Source organism: Lacerta agilis, chromosome 8, assembly GCF_009819535.1.
Source record: "Lacerta agilis isolate rLacAgi1 chromosome 8, rLacAgi1.pri, whole genome shotgun sequence".
NCBI lineage: Eukaryota > Metazoa > Chordata > Lepidosauria > Squamata > Lacertidae > Lacerta > Lacerta agilis.
The window spans coordinates 61,186,870-61,194,395 of record NC_046319.1 but is presented as its reverse complement, the minus strand read 5'-3'; positions in this window follow the sequence as shown (position 1 = coordinate 61,194,395).

The window sequence follows — 7,526 nt, the reverse complement described above, 5'->3', positions numbered from 1 at the left end:
ATATCAAAACAGCATTAACGCTTGGTATCGATAATAACTGGAAGTGCAGGCAGAGGTAAAACGATAGATATAAATGGCGGATAAATGGCAAGCTGACTTTTGTTCACCAGCCTTGAAGTACAGGCGAATCACGTGGCACTGTCTGTAGCCGCGAGAAAAAGGGTATCAGGGACAGATCCCACAGTTTGCTCGAAGTAAGTCTCGTGGAGTTTAATGGTGAAAACTTGCATAGGGTTGTAGCCAGCAATATATCACCGCTATCATCGTTATTATTTACTCTGTCTTTTAGGATAACTTCTTATAAGTCAATGCGCAAAATTCAAAATCAATAATAAAAACATCAGTTACGGTGTAATGAAATAACATTAAACAGCGCTGCTAAACAAAAGTTATCTTAAAACATGCCAGGATACTGATAAAAACTACAAACAAACACTAAAACCAAACCAAGATAAAGCAAATGCTTCCGCCAAAAAAGGTGTGTGTGTAATTATTATTAAGACATCATTTTTTATTTAAAAAAAAGATTATTTACTATGAATAATTAGTTCTTCAATTTGCTTGTTTTCCTGTTCATTCCCAATATTTCCTCGCTTTTTTATCATGTTCATTCAGGGGTCACCAATCTTTTTACGTCCATCAGCACACCAGGATTTTTCAGTGAGTGCTGTGGGCACCAACCCCTCTGGTCATTTCTTTCCCCCCACCACCATGCGAGACACGAAAAGAGCATGCACACCACACACACACTTCACTTTTCAAAGGATCTGAATAAAAGGCAGATCTAGTAGAATTGATCTGAGCACATGGCACTGAAAGAAAAAGAAGTGACTCTTCCAACTTTTTTCTTCAACTGTTCTTTTTGAGGAAGGAAAAGGTGACTATCCTTTAAGAGTGATTAGATGGGCCCTTCAGAGGCTTCATGGGCAATAGGGAAGACCTCAGCAGTGGTGGACTTTGGGCTCTTAAATTTCAGTGTCGCCCTGTGTGATGCTAAAATTTGGTGTCCCCTGCCTCTCGCGCTCTGTTTTACAGCATTGTTGTGCCGCTTGGCAGCACAGTGCCCAGTGCAGCCACACCGGTTGTGCTACCCTAAAACCACCTCTAACCTCAGTATCTTGAAACCCACATTTGCCATGTTGGCAACCCCCTATATCTGATAGCAAGCATACTGTATGTGCAGTGACTGGTTTTCTTGTTACAGGTGGGTAGCCGTGTTGTTCTGCCATAGTAAAAATAAAAATAAAATAAATTCCTTCCAGTAGCACCTTAGAGACCAACTAAGTTTGTTCTTGGTATGAGCTTTCGTGTGCATGCACACTTCTTCAGATAACACTGAAACAGAAGTCACCAGACCCTTATACCGGTATATAGTGAGAGAGTGGGGGTGGGAATGGGTGATTGGCTGATAGGGGTGGAAAACCTGTTGACGACTGTTAACGACTGCAATTGGTCTTACAGGAGAAAGCAAGGGGTGAGATGGCTAAAGATAGCTTTGTCAAGTATAATGAGATAAGAATCCAATGTATTTGTTCAGACCAGGTCTCTGTATGGTTTTAAGTTTGGTAATGAGTTACAATTCAACAACTTCTCTTTCCAGTCTATTTCTGAAATTCCTTTGTAGTAAGACAGCTACTTTGAGATATTTTATAGAATGTCCTGGGAGACTGAAGTGTTCTACTGGTTTCTCTGTCTTGTGATTCCTGATATCAGATTTATGTCCATTTATCCTTTGGCGTAGGGTTTGGCCTGTTTGTCCAATATAGAGAGCTGACGGTTTTCTTAACATTTGTACTGGGCCCTAGAAAATTTGGCATTTTATAACTAATGATCTGTATTTCCTGAAGTAACCCTGCTGTCAGTCTGCATTAAGAACACTGATAAGTGATAGCCTGAATTTAGCAAGCATGTAAAAAAGGATGTACTGTAAAATGTTTGCTTTACCTTCAATGAAACTTCAGGTTTCTGTCAGTCTCTGTCTTCGAAAAAGAGCTTCCAGTGGCTCCTTTTGAATACCGCAGGGTTTTGGAATAGGGCTAGGGAGCCATTGACCCTCCAGACTTTTTGGACTCCAACTCCCATCAGCTCCAGCCTGGATAGCCAATGATCAGATTATAGGAGTTGTAGTCACTGTCCAACAGCTTCAGGAGGTTCATTACCTCTAGAAAATTATAAAAGTTCAGACTTAAGGCTGCTGGCAAGAAGGGCTATCCACTGCCCACTCTTCTTCTGGTAGGGATCCTGTGCCTTAAACAGCCAGTAGGCAAGCAGTAGGCGTGCCTGGCGTGCTCTGGTCCATGGGGTCACGAAGAGTCGGACACGACTGAACGACTGAACAACAACACAGGCAAGCAGAATTTCAACAGGGATAGCTTTTTTTCCAGCATGGAGAGGCTGTGCTATGGGGAAAACTTTATCTGCTAAAATCTATCTGCTATGTAGTTGCTAAAGGCACAGGAGGAGCCTTGCCAAGGGGGGAAATGTAAGAACTCTAATTATTATTATTTTAATTATCACCTATTGTTTGATTCATGTGTACTTCATTCATTAGCATTTTCAAATAACCTGCAATTATGCTTTACAATTCTAGTTATCTTGCATCCTCTTCCAGTGAAATCGATTTACAGGCTGGATCATAAGACCAAATTCCAGAACAGCAACTGTAGTATCCTTGTTATGATCAAAGCAACAGATAAAGCTAAGATACAGTGAGTGACTTCTTCAACCACCACTCCCCTTTCTTTCCAGTCTAAATCCAAATCATTCTGAAACACTCCCCCTAACAACCTTGAGTAGAACTTAAGATGTTTCCCATTCTAGCCTTGACCTCTCCAAAACAAAGTGTTGTGTACAATGCTAGTCCTCAGAGCAGACCCATTGAAGTTAATGGGCATGACTAAATTAGATTCAGTCATTTTAGTGGATTAACACTGAGTTGAACTTAGTTGGATACAACCTAAAACTGAATCAATTCTTGCCTCTATCACACTTTATTTTATTTATCTGCTACATGAAATAATGGCATTTCATCTAAGACATGGTAGGAATGGAATAAGGGATTGGAAGGGAAATGGAAAGCAAGTTCAGATATTAATTCTTCATAATGTTCAAGGCTTGCATTCCAATTAAAGCAATTTTAATTGATTTATCATAGCAATTTCCATTGGTTGATAAAATGGAGAGACAGAGACCAAAACAGTACATACTCCAATTGTTCTATGCTAGTTAAACTTTAAAGAAAAAATATATGTGTGAAGTTAAACATGAAGTTGAGGTTGGCTTTTCAATTTCATCATCATTATTAATTGTGTCACAGACAGGAAATTCAAGGAGCTGAAGTTACAGCGGTGCATTTAAAGTGTATAAGCGAATTTGTATGCAAAAATACATATATTAGGACAAATTCACACTAAAACGCTGGTGAATTTTCACAAGGACTTTTTTTAAAAAACAAACAACAACTGCAGATTAATGTGGAGAATTGAATTTAGAAATCAGAAGAAACTGAAATAGACAGATTTGCCCATCCCTACACAGAACCCTCTATTTCAGGTGCACAAAGTGGTAACCTCAGTGGATAGGAATATACAGAGAGATGATGTGGGGAAGGGAATATTTTTACACAGCACATAGGTGTGTCCCATTATGATGCAGAGCACCAGTAAATATATAAGCCACTCAGAAGAGTCAAAGATCCAATCCGAATGGGTGTGTGACCTGCTGTCAGCTAGCAATGAATTGGGAAAGCATCTCATAAGCACCCAGAGAATAACAATTATTTTTTGTAGTGAGTCAGCCACTCCTAGATCCTGTTAAACCTCAGTCTGATTAATGTGGGTGATCGTGTGTGTCACCAATATGTTCAGTGAAATCAGTGATTTAAATGGAATAGAATGTGAGAGCCAGTGTGATGAGGTGGTTAGCATTTTAGATTAGGACTGTGGAGACCCAGGTTCAACTCACAAAGCTTGCTGGGTGGCATTGGGTCAGTCATTCACATTTTCAACCTACGTACCACACCATGTTTTGAGCAGGCATCGAAAACAGTACAGTGGAACCTCGGTTTTTTAATGTAATCCATTCCAGAAGACCGCTTGACTTCTGAAACGTTTGGAAACCGAAAGCGGAAGCCTCAGTACCTCAAACTTGAAGCCGTGTAGCATTTTCGGCTTCCAAAAATTGTTTGAAAACTGGAGCAGTTACTTCCAGGCTATCAGCGTTCGAAAGCTGAAACGTACGACTACATGAATAGGCGTTCGACAACCGAGCTTCCACTGTACAATGAAGGTGCCTGAACAACATTAACAGGCAGTGAGTTCCACAGAACAGGTGCTAGGGTTGCCTATTTCAAAAAGTATCATTACTGACACACACAAAGTGCATTACCATACATCTGGCTTGCCATAATTCCTCCCTGATGCCGTTTTAGGCAAGCCTAACAGTTGCTGCCACACTATAAACGTTCAAAGTGCAACAACAGGGATTATTCAGTGTTCAGCATAAGGGTTAATTATGTTAATGTTAAAATCAACTAGCCAAGGCCAGAGGATGGGTGGAGGTGTAGCTTAGAGACCAAAGAGACATGCTCTCTGCTGAGGTAACACATGCTCCAATTGGATGTGTAGTTCTGATGCAATTTCCCCCTGTATGTTTAAGCTGAATGTCTCACTGAACTAAGATAGACAAAATCTTTCTGTTCCTTTCTCTTCATATTTTACACTACTTTTGCTGTTTCCTCAGTAAAGTGTTTGCGTAGCCCTTGAAACCCAACCCTCACATAAGATGTGAGTCCCCTTTACTTGTGGGGTGAGGCTCCTGCACACCATTTACTGCTCTGCCAAAGGTAGCAAAATCCTATATTATTATTGCTACGCTTTTGAATTGCTTCATATGAAATGTCTCAGAGACATTTAACATTTAAAAAAAATCAGCAATAGCAACCCATATAAAACATTTTCTTGTATACAAATAATTAAAACCATTTAATATATAAAAAATACAATTACAGCAATTTCGCATATAAAAGCACAATTAAAACAATTTGGCATATAAGAACCATTTCAAATCCAATACAGATACAGACGTGAGCTGGCCCTGAGCACGAGAGTTTGGTGACAAATGTAATTAAAGCAACGTCACTGCCACACAGTCAGTGTGGTTTCTGTCCTCCTGGAGCTGTTTTAATAGATGCAATCTGTTTTGTAGCTGGAGCTCGTAGAGGTGTTGTCAGCCCATTGGGTGATGGAAGGGGAGGGTTTGTCCTCGCAGTTTTGCAAGATGAGTTGCTTGGCAGCTGGGACTGCTTGGGGAAGTATTTACTCGAGGGTTATGTCCTATAAAACTGGCACATACCCCACCAGCAGAGTGAAGGAAACCACAAGCACCAAATTATATACAGGTCAAAACTACACCAGAAGGCTGCTGTTGGTGAGCACTCCCACATCATATACCCAAGGGTGCCAGACGGCTGTCTGCCAGTGTTGGCTCCAGGTTCTGGGGAGTCCTTGAGCAAGGTGTTCTCAGTAACCCTACCCTGTTTTTCTTCCTCATGACTGTTGGTGCTGCCCATTTGCTTGACTGTAATGCAACCCAAAGCTCTTGATCTTACTGGGTGAGGCCTTGGCTTTCTGGTGCCTAGCTGAGAACTGCTAGCTTCTTGTCACTCCCATTGCAGCAGATAGGCTAATGGGAGCCCGGGTGATGCCATCACCTCCAGGGCAGGTGGAATTGATCAACTCTGTGACAGGAAAGAGGGCATAGCCCAGCTGGTGAGAGCAGCAGCAAGCGAATATGGCAGTTCCTCCACTATATGTCATGGTGGAAGCCATATTTATTCTTGTGACTGCTTTATCTACATATTAAGTGGTAGGTGTGGCTAATTTTACCATCAAAATGTGCACATATGTGGGAGGAGCTGAAGACATCTTATAGGTACTTTTCTTTCAACCTGGTTGGTTCCTTGAGCCAAACTGGGAATCTGCTGTCCCTGGGGATCTTGCCGTCTGAGGCGGTCACTTCACATGACCTCATAGGTGGGCCGGTCCTGCTTGCTCCCTTACCCAGAAAGCAGTTCTGTTTCTTATTTCCTAATACTAAGTTCAGGACAGGTCTCCACATTTTTACATCAGTTTGTAAAAAAAAAAATTAAGTCCTTATCAAAATCCTGATATACATATTTTTGTATGCACTTTTGCCTACCAGACACATTTTTACAAATAAGTTTCCCCTAATGCATATGTGTGTGGTGTTTTCACTAATACATGTATTTTATGCACATTTTACCTTATCATGTGCATTTTTGTATTAGTTAGCTGGAGAACAGCGTTGCTAAATTCACAGAAGTGCACATTTCAAAGATGGCTGTGTTTTGATCCCCATATTGTTTCAGAAAGTGAATTAGTTAGCTTCACCTTGAAATGCAAACTTAATCAAATTTCTCTCTTCCCTACTTCTGAGACAGCCACCATTGCTGCCCTCTGCTTTTGGGGGTCTCTCATTTGACCACTTTCCTCACTCTGATGGTCTTATTGGTGATTCTGGCCTCCTTCCCTCCAAATCCTGACAGTTCCAGACCCTCTGCATCCTCCCATCCTATTGCTTTTCTATCTTTGGAGTTCATTCTTTGGGAGCTTGTAGATGGATTTGTATTATAAACAGATCATTCAGATTTCAAGAAAGCAATTTTAGTGCTAAAACTGAAACCATTCGCCTTCATGTCTCTTCTTCTCTCTCTCTCATCCTTCCACCTATACATCCCTCTTCCTCAGCCTGAACTTAAGACTAGAAAAAGGAGAAATAGGGATAAGCCAAGAAACTGAAATGGATCGATTCCTCCATCCCTAATCCCCAGACACCCCTACCCATGATCTTTGCTCCCACCTTCCACTTTTCAAAGACATTTGGCTCCTTCTTTGCCACATATGTTTGGAGCATCCTTCCAGAACACCTGTATGATGACACCTACTTTTGAACCCATGTCTCCCATCGAGCACAGAACAATGAGTTGCATTTTCCAGAAGACTTAATCTGGCTGGATGTTAAGCAAAGCAGGGCTGAGAGAGGGAGGGGGGAACAGTTTGATTAAAAACAGAGCAAGTAGAATGAGGGCTGAATTCCGCACACCCCTCCACAAGTGCTGCTGATCCAGTTTGCCTCTCTGTCTCACCACGGCTGCTTCAAAAGCAGTTGAGAGGTGCAACCATGGATTTGTTTTATTTTGCATTTATTTTGACTCTTGGATACTTCTCGACACCAGGGGGCAGGTGTGGAGGATTATTCATGTATTGTATATGTGTATTTATTTATCAAACTTTAGAAGCTACTTTATTGTATAAACCTACAGGCAGTTTACATAAAAAATACATTAAAATTATCAATAAAAGTCCAAAGTTAAAACAGAGCTAACAAAAATCAAAATATCAATAAAACCAGCAGTTAATAAACATGCATTATAAAATAAAACTGCATGCTAAATACACGCTGACCTTGCTTATCTGTGTAGACTTGCTTGAATAACGAAAAATTTT